General features: G+C 51.6%; 1 protein-coding gene across 2 annotated transcripts in view; it reads right to left on the bottom strand.

Moving 5' to 3' along the window:
* The window catches only part of LOC142244660 (uncharacterized), a 29,464-nt gene extending 18,375 nt beyond the window's left edge, over window positions 1–11,089 (bottom strand). Inside the window, exon 1 of one of the 2 annotated variants that reach the window (XM_075316933.1) lies at window positions 11,035–11,089. The gene's annotated coding sequence lies outside the window, so the exon portion shown is untranslated. The other variant, XM_075316934.1, reaches the window with a different exon arrangement.
* Between the last annotated feature and the right edge of the window lie 1,354 nt (window positions 11,090–12,443).

Here is a 12,443-nt window from a genome sequence, read left to right as displayed (position 1 = left end):
TTCTCTCTGCTCTGCAGTCTCTCTCCTCTCTTCCTCTCTCTCGCTCCCTTCTGCAGTCTCTCCTTCTCTCTTCCTTCTGCTGTTTCTCTCTCACACACTCTTTTGCAGTCTCTCTCCTCTCTCTTCTGCAGTCTCTCCTTCTCTCTTCCTCTCTCTCACTCTCCTCTGCTGTCTCTCTTTCTCTTCCTCTCTCTGAAGCCTCTCTCCTTCTCTCTGCTCTGCAGCCTCTCTCCTCTCTTCTCTCTCTCCCTCTCTCTCCCTCTGCAGTCTCTCTCCTCTCTCCTTCTCTCTGCTCTGCAGTCTCTCTCCTCTCTTCCTCTCACACTCTTTTGCAGTCTCTCTCCTCTCTCTTCTGCAGTCTCTCTCCTTCTCTCTTCCTCTCTCTCTCTCTCTCACTCTCCTCTGCTGTCTCTCTCCTTTCTCTTCCTCTCTCTGCTCTGCAGCCTCTCTCCTTCTCTCTGCTCTGCAGCCTCTCTCCTTCTCTCTGCTCTGCAGCCTCTCTCCTTCTCTCTGCTCTGCAGCCCCTCTCCTTCTCTCTGCTCTGCAGCCTCTCTCCTCTCTTCCTCTCTCTCCTCTCTCTCTGCTCTGCAGTCTCTCTCCTCTCTCCTTCTCTCTGCTCTGCAGCCTCTCTCTTCTGCAGTCTCTCTTCCTCTCTCTCCTTCTCTCTGCTCTGCAGCCTCTCTCCTCTCTTTTTCGCTCTCTCTCACTCTCTTCTGCTGTCTCTTTCTCTCTTCCTCTCTCTCTCCTTCTCTCTGCTCTGCAGCCTCTCTCCTTCTCTCTGCTCTGCAGCCTCTCTCTTCTGCAGTCTCTCTCCTCTCTCTTCTGCAGTCTCTCCTTCTCTCGTCCTCTCTCTCTCTCCTCTGCAGTCTCTCTCTTCTGCAGTCTCTCCTTCTCTCTCTCTCTCCTCTGCAGTCTCTCTCCTCTCTTCCTTTCTCTCTTCCTCTCTCTCTCCTTCTCTCTGCTCTGCAGCCTCTCTCCTCTCTTTTTCTCTCTCTCACACTCTCTCTGCTGTCTCTCTTCCTCTCTCTTCCTCTCTCCTTCTCTCTGCTCTGCAGCCTCTCTCCTCTCTTTTTCTCTCTCTCTCACTCTCTTCTGCTGTCTCTTTCTCTCTTCCTCTCTCTCTCCTTCTCTCTGCTCTGCAGCCTCTCTCCTTCTCTCTGCTCTGCAGCCTCTCTCTTCTGCAGTCTCTCCTTCTCTCTTTCTCTCTCTCTTCCTCTCTCTTCCTCTCTCTCTTCTGCTGTCTCTTCCTCTCTCTCTTCCTCTCTCTCTCTTCTGCTGTCTCTTTCTCTCTTCCTCTCTCCTTCTCTCTGCTCTGCAGCCTCTCTCCTCTCTCTCTTTCTCTCTCTCTCCTTCTCTCCTGCTCTCCAGCCTCTCTCCTCTCTTTTTCTCTCTCTCACTCTCTTCTGCTGTCTCTTTCTCTCTTCCTCTCTCTCTCCTTCTCTCTCTTCTGCAGCCTCTCTCCTCTCTTTTTCTCTCTCTCTCACTCTCTTCTGCTGTCTCTTTCTCTCTTCCTCTGTCTCCTCTCTGCTCTGCAGCCTCTCTCCTCTCTTTTTTCTCTCTCTCACACTCTCTCTCTTTCTCTCTCTTCCTCTCTCTCTCCTCTCTTCCTCTCTCTCTGCTCTCCTCTCTCTCTTCCTCTCTCTTCCTCTCTCTCTCCTTCTCTCTGCTCTGCAGCCTCTCTCCTCTCTTTTTCTCTCTCTCTCACACTCTCTTTTGCTGTCTCTTTCTCTCTCTCTCCTTCTCTCTGCTCTCCAGCCTCTCTCCTCTCTTTTTCTCTCTCGCTCTCTCTTCTGCTGTCTCTTTCTCTCTTCCTCTCTCTCTCCTTCTCTCTGCTCTGCAGCCTCTCTCCTCTCTTCCTCTCTCTCTGCTCTCCTCTCTCTCTTCCTCTCTCTCTCCTTCTCTCTGCTCTGCAGCCTCTCTCCTTTTTCTCTCTCTCACACTCTTTTCTGCTGTCTCTTTCTCTCTTCCTCTCTCTCCTTCTTTCTCCTCTGCAGCCTCTCTCCTCTCTTTTTCTCTCTCTCTCTCACTCTCTTCTGCTGTCTCTTTCTCTCTTCCTCTCTCTCTCCTTCTCTCTGCTCTGCAGCCTCTCTCCTTCTCTCTGATCTGCAGCCTCTCTCTTCTGCAGTCTCTCCTTCTCTCTTTCTCTCTCTCTTCCTCTCTCTTCCTCTCTCTCTTCTGCTGTCTCTTCCTCTCTCTCTTCCTCTCTCTCTCTTCTGCTGTCTCTTTCTCTCTTCCTCTCTCCTTCTCTCTGCTCTGCAGCCTCTCTCCTCTCTCTCTTTCTCTCTTCCTCTCTCTCTCCTTCTCTCTGCTCTCCAGCCTCTCTCCTCTCTTTTTCTCTCTCTCTCTCACTCTCTTCTGCTGTCTCTTTCTCTCTTCCTCTCTCTCCTCTCTGCTCTGCAGCCTCTCTCCTCTCTTTTTCTCTCTCTCACACTCTCTCTCTTCCTCTCTCTCTTCCTCTCTCTCTCCTCTCTTCCTCTCTCTCTGCTCTCCTCTCTCTCTTCCTCTCTCTCTCCTTCTCTCTGCTCTGCAGCCTCTCTCCTCTCTTTTTCTCTCTCTCTCACACTCTCTTTTGCTGTCTCTTTCTCTCTTCCTCTCTAACTCCTTCTCTCTGCTCTCCAGCCTCTCTCCTCTCTTTTTCTCTCTAGCTCTCTCTTCTGCTGTCTCTTTCTCTCTTCCTCTCTCTCTCCTTCTCTCTGCTCTGCAGCCTCTCTCCTCTCTTCCTCTCTCTCTGCTCTCCTCTCTCTCTTCCTCTCTCTCTCCTTCTCTCTGCTCTGCAGCCTCTCTCCTCTCTTTTTCTCTCTCTCACACTCTCTTCTGCTGTCTCTTTCTCTCTTCCTCTCTCTCCTTCTCTCTGCTCTGCAGCCTCTCTCCTCTCTTCCTCTCTCTCTGCTCTCCTCTCTCTCTTCCTCTCTCTCTCCTTCTCTCTGCTCTGCAGCCTCTCTCCTCTCTTTTTCTCTCTCTCACACTCTCCTCTGCTGTCTCTTTCTCTCTTCCTCTCTCTCTCCTTCTCTCTGCTCTGCAGCCTCTCTCCTCTCTTTTTCTCTCTCTCACACTCTCTTCTGCTGTCTCTTTCTCTCTTCCTCTCTCTCCTTCTTTCTCCTCTGCAGCCTCTCTCCTCTCTTTTTCTCTCCTCTGCAGTGTCTCTCCTCTCTCTCTTCCTCTCTCTCTCCTCTGCAGTCTCTCTCCTCTCTCTCTTCCTCTCTCTCTCCTTCTCTCTGCTCTGCAGCCTCTCTCCTCTCTTTTTCTCTCCTCTGCAGTGTCTCTCCTCTCTCTCTTCCTCTCTCTCTCCTCTGCAGTCTCTCTCCTCTCTCTCCTTCTCTCTGCTCTGCAGCCTCTCTCCTCTCTTTTTCTCTCTCTCTCTCACTCTCTTCTGCTGTCTCTCTTCTGCTGTCTCTTTCTCTCTTCCTCTCTCTCTCTCCTTCTCTCTGCTCTGCAGCCTCTCTTCTCTCTTTTTCTCTCCTCTGCAGTGTCTCTCCTCTCTCTCTTCCTCTCTCTCTCCTCTGCAGTCTCTCTCCTCTCTCTCTTCCTCTCTCTCTCCTTCTCTCTGCTCTGCAGCCTCTCTCCTCTTTTTCTCTCCTCTGCAGTGTCTCTCCTCTCTCTCTTCCTCTCTCTCTCCTCTGCAGTCTCTCTCCTCTCTCTCTTCCTCTCTCTCCTTCTCTCTGCTCTGCAGCCTCTCTCCTCTCTTTTTCTCTCCTCTGCAGTGTCTCTCCTCTCTCTCTTCCTCTCTCTCTCCTCTGCAGTCTCTCTCTCTTCCTCTCTCTCTCCTTCTCTCTGCTCTGCAGCCTCTCTCCTCTTTTTCTCTCCTCTGCAGTGTCTCTCCTCTCTCTCTTCCTCTCTCTCTCCTCTGCAGTCTCTCTCCTCTCTCTCTTCCTCTCTCTCTCCTTCTCTCTGCTCTGCAGCCTCTCTCCTCTCTTTTTCTCTCCTCTGCAGTGTCTCTCCTCTCTCTCTTCCTCTCTCTCTCCTCTGCAGTCTCTCTCCTCTCTCTCTCTCTCTCCTTCTCTCTGCTCTGCAGCCTCTCTCCTCTCTTTTTCTCTCTCTCTCTCACTCTCTTCTGCTGTCTCTCTTCTGCTGTCTCTTTCTCTCTTCCTCTCTCTCTCCTTCTCTCTGCTCTGCAGCCTCTCTCCTCTCTTCAGCTCTATCTCTCTCTCTCCTCTCTCTTCCTCTCTCCTCTCTCTGCAGTCTTTCTCCTCTCTCCTCTCTCTGCAGTCTTTCTCCTCTCTCTTCCTCTGTCCTCTCTCTGCAGTCTTTCTCCTCTCTCTTCCTCTCTCCTCTCTCTGCAGTCTTTCTCCTCTCTCTTCCTCTCTCCTCTCTCTGCAGTCTTTCTCCTCTCTCTGCAGTCTTTCTCCTCTCTCTTCCTCTCTCCTCTCTCTACAGTCTCTCTCCTCTCTTCTGCAGTCTTTCTCCTCTCTCTTCCTTTCTCCTCTCTCTGCAGTCTTTCTCCTCTCTCTTCCTCTCTCCTCTCTCTGCAGTCTTTCTCCTCTCTCTTCCTTTCTCCTCTCTCTGCAGTCTTTCTCCTCTCTCTTCCTCTCTCCTCTCTCTGCAGTCTTTCTCCTCTCTCTTCCTCTCTCCTCTCTCTGCAGTCTTTCTCCTCTCTCCTCTCTCTGCAGTCTTTCTCCTCTCTCTTCCTTTCTCCTCTCTCTGCAGTCTTTCTCCTCTCTCTTCCTCTCTCCTCTCTCTGCAGTCTTTCTCCTCTCTCTTCCTTTCTCCTCTCTCTGCAGTCTTTCTCCTCTCTCTTCCTCTCTCCTCTCTCTGCAGTCTTTCTCCTCTCTCTTCCTCTCTCCTCTCTCTTCCTCTCTCCTCTCTCTGCAGTCTTTCTCCTCTCTCTTCCTTTCTCCTCTCTCTGCAGTCTTTCTCCTCTCTCTTCCTCTCTCCTCTCTCTGCAGTCTTTCTCCTCTCTCTTCCTCTCTCCTCTCTCTTCCTCTCTCCTCTCTCTGCAGTCTTTCTCCTCTCTCTTCCTCTCTCCTCTCTCTGCAGTCTTTCTCCTCTCTCTTCCTCTCTCCTCTCTCTGCAGTCTTTCTCCTCTCTCTTCCTCTCTCCTCTCTCTTCCTCTCTCCTCTCTCTGCAGTCTTTCTCCTCTCTCTTCCTTTCTCCTCTCTCTGCAGTCTTTCTCCTCTCTCTTCCTTTCTCCTCTCTCTGCAGTCTTTCTCCTCTCTCTTCCTCTCTCCTCTCTCTGCAGTCTTTCTCCTCTCTCTTCCTCTCTCCTCTCTCTTCCTCTCTCCTCTCTCTGCAGTCTTTCTCCTCTCTCTTCCTTTCTCCTCTCTCTGCAGTCTTTCTCCTCTCTCTTCCTCTCTCCTCTCTCTGCAGTCTTTCTCCTCTCTCTTCCTCTCTCCTCTCTCTTCCTCTCTCCTCTCTCTGCAGTCTTTCTCCTCTCTCTTCCTCTCTCCTCTCTCTGCAGTCTTTCTCCTCTCTCTTCCTCTCTCCTCTCTCTGCAGTCTTTCTCCTCTCTCTTCCTCTCTCCTCTCTCTTCCTCTCTCCTCTCTCTTCCTCTCTCCTCTCTCTGCAGTCTTTCTCCTCTCTCTTCCTTTCTCCTCTCTCTGCAGTCTTTCTCCTCTCTCTTCCTCTCTCCTCTCTCTGCAGTCTTTCTCCTCTCTCTTCCTCTCTCCTCTCTCTTCCTCTCTCCTCTCTCTGCAGTCTTTCTCCTCTCTCTTCCTCTCTCCTCTCTCTGCAGTCTTTCTCCTCTCTCTTCCTCTCTCCTCTCTCTGCAGTCTTTCTCCTCTCTCTTCCTCTCTCCTCTCTCTTCCTCTCTCCTCTCTCTTCCTCTCTCCTCTCTCTGCAGTCTTTCTCCTCTCTCTTCCTCTCTCCTCTCTCTTCCTCTCTCCTCTCTCTGCAGTCTTTCTCCTCTCTCTTCCTCTCTCCTCTCTCTGCAGTCTTTCTCCTCTCTCTTCCTCTCTCCTCTCTCTGCAGTCTTTCTCCTCTCTCTCTTCCTCTCTCCTCTCTCTTCCTCTCTCCTCTCTCTGCAGTCTTTCTCCTCTCTCTTCCTCTCTCCTCTCTCTGCAGTCTTTCTCCTCTCTCTTCCTCTCTCCTCTCTCTGCAGTCTCTCTCCTCTCTTCTGCAGTTTCTCTCTTTCTCTCTTCTGCAGTCTCTCTCTTTCTCTCTTCTGCAGTCTCTCTTCCTCTCTCTCTCCTCTCTCTTCCTCTCTCTCTCTGCAGTCTCTCTCACTCTCTTCTGCAGTCTCTCTCCTCTCTCTCTTCCTCTCTCTTCTCTCTGCTCTGCAGCCTCTCTCCTCTCTTTTTCTCTCTCACACTCTCTTCTGCTGTCTCTCTTCCTCTCTCCTCTCACTCTCTGCTTTGCAGCCTCTCTCTTCCTCTCTGCTCTGCAGCCTCTCTCCTCTCTTTTTCTCTCTCTCTCACTCTCTTCTGCAGTCTCTCTTCCTCTCTCTCTCTCTTCCTCTCTCTTCTCTCTGCTCTGCAGCCTCTCTCCTCTCTTCCTCTCTCTCTGCTCTCCTCTCTCTCTTCCTCTCTCTCTCCTTCTCTCTGCTCTGCAGCCTCTCTCCTCTCTTTTTCTCTCTCTCTCACACTCTCTTTTGCTGTCTCTTTCTCTCTTCCTCTCTAACTCCTTCTCTCTGCTCTCCAGCCTCTCTCCTCTCTTTTTCTCTCTAGCTCTCTCTTCTGCTGTCTCTTTCTCTCTTCCTCTCTCTCTCCTTCTCTCTGCTCTGCAGCCTCTCTCCTCTCTTCCTCTCTCTCTGCTCTCCTCTCTCTCTTCCTCTCTCTCTCCTTCTCTCTGCTCTGCAGCCTCTCTCCTCTCTTTTTCTCTCTCTCACACTCTCTTCTGCTGTCTCTTTCTCTCTTCCTCTCTCTCCTTCTCTCTGCTCTGCAGCCTCTCTCCTCTCTTCCTCTCTCTCTGCTCTCCTCTCTCTCTTCCTCTCTCTCTCCTTCTCTCTGCTCTGCAGCCTCTCTCCTCTCTTTTTCTCTCTCTCACACTCTCCTCTGCTGTCTCTTTCTCTCTTCCTCTCTCTCTCCTTCTCTCTGCTCTGCAGCCTCTCTCCTCTCTTTTTCTCTCTCTCACACTCTCTTCTGCTGTCTCTTTCTCTCTTCCTCTCTCTCCTTCTTTCTCCTCTGCAGCCTCTCTCCTCTCTTTTTCTCTCCTCTGCAGTGTCTCTCCTCTCTCTCTTCCTCTCTCTCTCCTCTGCAGTCTCTCTCCTCTCTCTCTTCCTCTCTCTCTCCTTCTCTCTGCTCTGCAGCCTCTCTCCTCTCTTTTTCTCTCCTCTGCAGTGTCTCTCCTCTCTCTCTTCCTCTCTCTCTCCTCTGCAGTCTCTCTCCTCTCTCTCCTTCTCTCTGCTCTGCAGCCTCTCTCCTCTCTTTTTCTCTCTCTCTCTCACTCTCTTCTGCTGTCTCTCTTCTGCTGTCTCTTTCTCTCTTCCTCTCTCTCTCTCCTTCTCTCTGCTCTGCAGCCTCTCTTCTCTCTTTTTCTCTCCTCTGCAGTGTCTCTCCTCTCTCTCTTCCTCTCTCTCCTCTGCAGTCTCTCTCCTCTCTCTCTTCCTCTCTCTCTCCTTCTCTCTGCTCTGCAGCCTCTCTCCTCTTTTTCTCTCCTCTGCAGTGTCTCTCCTCTCTCTCTTCCTCTCTCTCTCCTCTGCAGTCTCTCTCCTCTCTCTCTTCCTCTCTCTCCTTCTCTCTGCTCTGCAGCCTCTCTCCTCTCTTTTTCTCTCCTCTGCAGTGTCTCTCCTCTCTCTCTTCCTCTCTCTCTCCTCTGCAGTCTCTCTCTCTTCCTCTCTCTCTCCTTCTCTCTGCTCTGCAGCCTCTCTCCTCTTTTTCTCTCCTCTGCAGTGTCTCTCCTCTCTCTCTTCCTCTCTCTCTCCTCTGCAGTCTCTCTCCTCTCTCTCTTCCTCTCTCTCTCCTTCTCTCTGCTCTGCAGCCTCTCTCCTCTCTTTTTCTCTCCTCTGCAGTGTCTCTCCTCTCTCTCTTCCTCTCTCTCTCCTCTGCAGTCTCTCTCCTCTCTCTCTCTCTCTCCTTCTCTCTGCTCTGCAGCCTCTCTCCTCTCTTTTTCTCTCTCTCTCTCACTCTCTTCTGCTGTCTCTCTTCTGCTGTCTCTTTCTCTCTTCCTCTCTCTCTCCTTCTCTCTGCTCTGCAGCCTCTCTCCTCTCTTCAGCTCTATCTCTCTCTCTCCTCTCTCTTCCTCTCTCCTCTCTCTGCAGTCTTTCTCCTCTCTCTTCCTCTCTCCTCTCTCTGCAGTCTTTCTCCTCTCTCTTCCTCTGTCCTCTCTCTGCAGTCTTTCTCCTCTCTCTTCCTCTCTCCTCTCTCTGCAGTCTTTCTCCTCTCTCTTCCTCTCTCCTCTCTCTGCAGTCTTTCTCCTCTCTCTGCAGTCTTTCTCCTCTCTCTTCCTCTCTCCTCTCTCTACAGTCTCTCTCCTCTCTTCTGCAGTCTTTCTCCTCTCTCTTCCTTTCTCCTCTCTCTGCAGTCTTTCTCCTCTCTCTTCCTCTCTCCTCTCTCTGCAGTCTTTCTCCTCTCTCTTCCTCTCTCCTCTCTCTGCAGTCTTTCTCCTCTCTCTTCCTCTCTCCTCTCTCTGCAGTCTTTCTCCTCTCTCTTCCTCTCTCCTCTCTCTGCAGTCTTTCTCCTCTCTCTTCCTCTCTCCTCTCTCTTCCTTTCTCCTCTCTCTGCAGTCTTTCTCCTCTCTCTTCCTCTCTCCTCTCTCTGCAGTCTTTCTCCTCTCTCTTCCTCTCTCCTCTCTCTTCCTCTCTCCTCTCTCTGCAGTCTTTCTCCTCTCTCTTCCTTTCTCCTCTCTCTGCAGTCTTTCTCCTCTCTCTTCCTCTCTCCTCTCTCTGCAGTCTTTCTCCTCTCTCTTCCTCTCTCCTCTCTCTTCCTCTCTCCTCTCTCTGCAGTCTTTCTCCTCTCTCTTCCTCTCTCCTCTCTCTGCAGTCTTTCTCCTCTCTCTTCCTCTCTCCTCTCTCTGCAGTCTTTCTCCTCTCTCTTCCTCTCTCCTCTCTCTGCAGTCTTTCTCCTCTCTCTTCCTCTCTCCTCTCTCTTCCTCTCTCCTCTCTCTTCCTCTCTCCTCTCTCTGCAGTCTTTCTCCTCTCTCTTCCTTTCTCCTCTCTCTGCAGTCTTTCTCCTCTCTCTTCCTCTCTCCTCTCTCTGCAGTCTTTCTCCTCTCTCTTCCTCTCTCCTCTCTCTTCCTCTCTCCTCTCTCTGCAGTCTTTCTCCTCTCTCTTCCTCTCTCCTCTCTCTGCAGTCTTTCTCCTCTCTCTTCCTCTCTCCTCTCTCTGCAGTCTTTCTCCTCTCTCTTCCTCTCTCCTCTCTCTTCCTCTCTCCTCTCTCTTCCTCTCTCCTCTCTCTGCAGTCTTTCTCCTCTCTCTTCCTCTCTCCTCTCTCTTCCTCTCTCCTCTCTCTGCAGTCTTTCTCCTCTCTCTTTCTCTCTCCTCTCTCTGCAGTCTTTCTCCTCTCTCTTCCTCTCTCCTCTCTCTGCAGTCTTTCTCCTCTCTCTCTTCCTCTCTCCTCTCTCTTCCTCTCTCCTCTCTCTGCAGTCTTTCTCCTCTCTCTTCCTCTCTCCTCTCTCTGCAGTCTTTCTCCTCTCTCTTCCTCTCTCCTCTCTCTGCAGTCTCTCTCCTCTCTTCTGCAGTTTCTCTCTTTCTCTCTTCTGCAGTCTCTCTCTTTCTCTCTTCTGCAGTCTCTCTTCCTCTCTCTCTCCTCTCTCTTCCTCTCTCTCTCTGCAGTCTCTCTCTCACTCTCTTCTGCAGTCTCTCTCCTCTCTCTTCCTCTCTCTTCTCTCTGCTCTGCAGCCTCTCTCCTCTCTTTTTCTCTCTCACACTCTCTTCTGCTGTCTCTCTTCCTCTCTCCTCTCACTCTCTGCTTTGCAGCCTCTCTCTTCCTCTCTGCTCTGCAGCCTCTCTCCTCTCTTTTTCTCTCTCTCTCACTCTCTTCTGCAGTCTCTCTTCCTCTCTCTCTCTCTTCCTCTCTCTTCTCTCTGCTCTGCAGCCTCTCTCCTCTCTTTTTCTCTCTCGCTCTCTCTTCTGCTGTCTCTTTCTCTCTTCCTCTCTCTCTCCTTCTCTCTGCTCTGCAGCCTCTCTCCTCTCTTTTTCTCTCTCGCTCTCTCTTCTGCTGTCTCTTTCTCTCTTCCTCTCTCTCTCCTTCTCTCTGCTCTGCAGCCTCTCTCCTCTCTTCCTCTCTCTCTGCTCTCCTCTCTCTCTTCCTCTCTCTCTCCTTCTCTCTGGTCTGCAGCCTCTCTCCTCTCTTTTTCTCTCTCTCACACTCTCTTCTGCTGTCTCTTTCTCTCTTCCTCTCTCTCTCTCCTTCTTTCTCCTCTGCAGCCTCTCTCCTCTCTTCCTCTCTCTCTGCTCTCCTCTCTCTCTTCCTCTCTCTCTCCTTCTCTCTGGTCTGCAGCCTCTCTCTCTCCTTCTCTCTCTCTCTCACTCTCTTCTGCTGTCTCTCTTCTGCTGTCTCTTTCTCTCTTCCTCTCTCTCTCCTTCTTTCTCCTCTGCAGCCTCTCTCCTCTCTCTTCAGCTCTATCTCTCTCTCCTCTCTTCAGCTCTATCTCTCTCTCCTCTCTTCAGCTCTATCTCTCTCTCCTCTCTCTTCCTCTCTCCTCTCTTCTGCAGTTTCTCTCTTTCTCTCTTCTGCAGTTTCTCTCTTTCTCTCTTCTGCAGTTTCTCTCTTTCTCTCTTCTGCAGCCTCTCTCCTCTCTCTGCAGCCTCTCTCCTTCTCTCTCTCTCCTCTCTCTTCCTCTCTCTCTCTGCAGTCTCTCTTCTCTCTCTCTTCCTCTCTCCTCTCTTCTGCAGTTTCTCTCTTTCTCTCTCTTCTGCAGTCTCTCTCCTCTCTTCCTCTCTCTCTCTGCAGTCTCTCTTCTCTCTCTCTTCCTCTCTCCTCTCTTCTGCAGTTTCTCTCTTTCTCTCTCTTCTGCAGTCTCTCTCCTCTCTTCCTCTCTCTCTCTGCAGTCTCTCTTCTCTCTCTCTGCAGCCTCTCTCCTCTCTCTGCAGCCTCTCTCCTTCTCTCTCTCTGCAGCCTCTCTCCTCTCTCTGCAGCCTCTCTCCTTCTCTCTCTCTCTGCAGCCTCTCCTCTCTTTTTCTCTCTCTCACACTCTCTTTTGCCGTCTCTCTCACTCTGTTACCGTCTCTCTCTCTTCCTCGTCGGACCTGTCACTCTTCCGCATAGTTCAGACGATGTACTCGCTGATTGGAGAGCAGCCTTGTCACTCACAATGTGCTGTACACTGATTGCTCGGTGTCCCATATCTCCACCTCCTCACAGTTACCATTGGTGAAGTCTTCGGAAGGCTCCGCCCTCTCCCCATGATGTGTGTTTACCTATTTAGTCCGTTCAGTCGAGCTCAGCCAGTAAAAATGCAAATTATAATCAAAGTTCTCTGATTGGATATTGGGCGCTTGACAGACAGCTGTCTCAGACTCCGCCCATCCCTCAGCCTATACGCTGGTCACAGTACGGTCGCACACGTATGACGTCATGTCGCCTGTTTCTAGCGGTGTCACAGCGCCCCCTGCAGCGTGTGTAAAGCTCTGGAGCCAGCGGCGGCCGTGCAGGCTGTACACATGGCACCGGGAAAGTATTCACACCCCGGAACTTTCCCATTTTCTCATGTTACAGCCATAATCTGAATGTATTGATTGGGATTTTGTGTGACCCCAGCACTAAGTAGCAGAGGCTGCAGAGGAGGGGAGACAGGCCGGGCGCCACGCCGCGGGGTCACGTGTGTGTGACCTCCAGCTGAGGGACCTCACCGAGAATCCGGGGAAGACTTTCTCCATCACTTCTGCCCAGTATACAGTTTATTAGGCCACATCTATGGAGCGCTCACTACTAGTCCTGGTGGACAGTGATATTTTCTGCCTATGGCAGTGCTACTTAGCCTAGATATTCACTCTTGTATATTATCCTGCACAAGAGTGATGTAGTGGGAGAGGGAGTAGTGAGGGAGAGTGATGTAGTGGGGGAGGGAGAGTGATGTAGTGAGGGAGAGTGATGCAGTGGGGGAGGGAGTAGTGAGGGAGAGTGATGTAGTGGGGGAGGGAGTAGTGAGGGAGAGTGATGCAGTGGGGGAGGGAGTAGTGAGGGAGAGTGATGTAGTGGGGGAGGGAGTAGTGAGGGAGAGTGATGTAGTGGGGGAGGGAGAGTGATGTAGTGAGGGAGAGTGATGCAGTGGGGGGAGGGAGTAGTGAGGGAGAGTGATGTAGTGGGGGAGAGTGATGTAGTGAGGGAGAGTGATGTAGTGGGGGAGAGTGATGTAGTGAGGGAGAGTGATGTAGTGGGGGAGGGAGTAGTGAGGGAGAGTGATGTAGTGAGGGAGAGTGATGTAGTGGGGGAGGGAGTAGTGAGGGAGAGTGATGTAGTGAGGGAGACTGATGTAGTGAGGGAGAGTGATGTAGGTGAGGGAGAGTGATGTAGTGAGGGAGAGTGATGTAGTGGGGGAGGGAGTAGTGAGGGAGAGTGATGTAGTGGGTGAGGGAGAGTGATGCAGTGGGAGAGGGAGTAGTGAGGGAGAGTGATGTAGTGGGGGAGGGA

The sequence above is a fragment of the Anomaloglossus baeobatrachus genome, chromosome 6, assembly GCF_048569485.1.
Source record: "Anomaloglossus baeobatrachus isolate aAnoBae1 chromosome 6, aAnoBae1.hap1, whole genome shotgun sequence".
Taxonomy (NCBI): domain Eukaryota; kingdom Metazoa; phylum Chordata; class Amphibia; order Anura; family Aromobatidae; genus Anomaloglossus; species Anomaloglossus baeobatrachus.
Note: the sequence above shows the minus strand (reverse complement) of the source record. Positions and strands in the feature narration are given on the sequence as shown.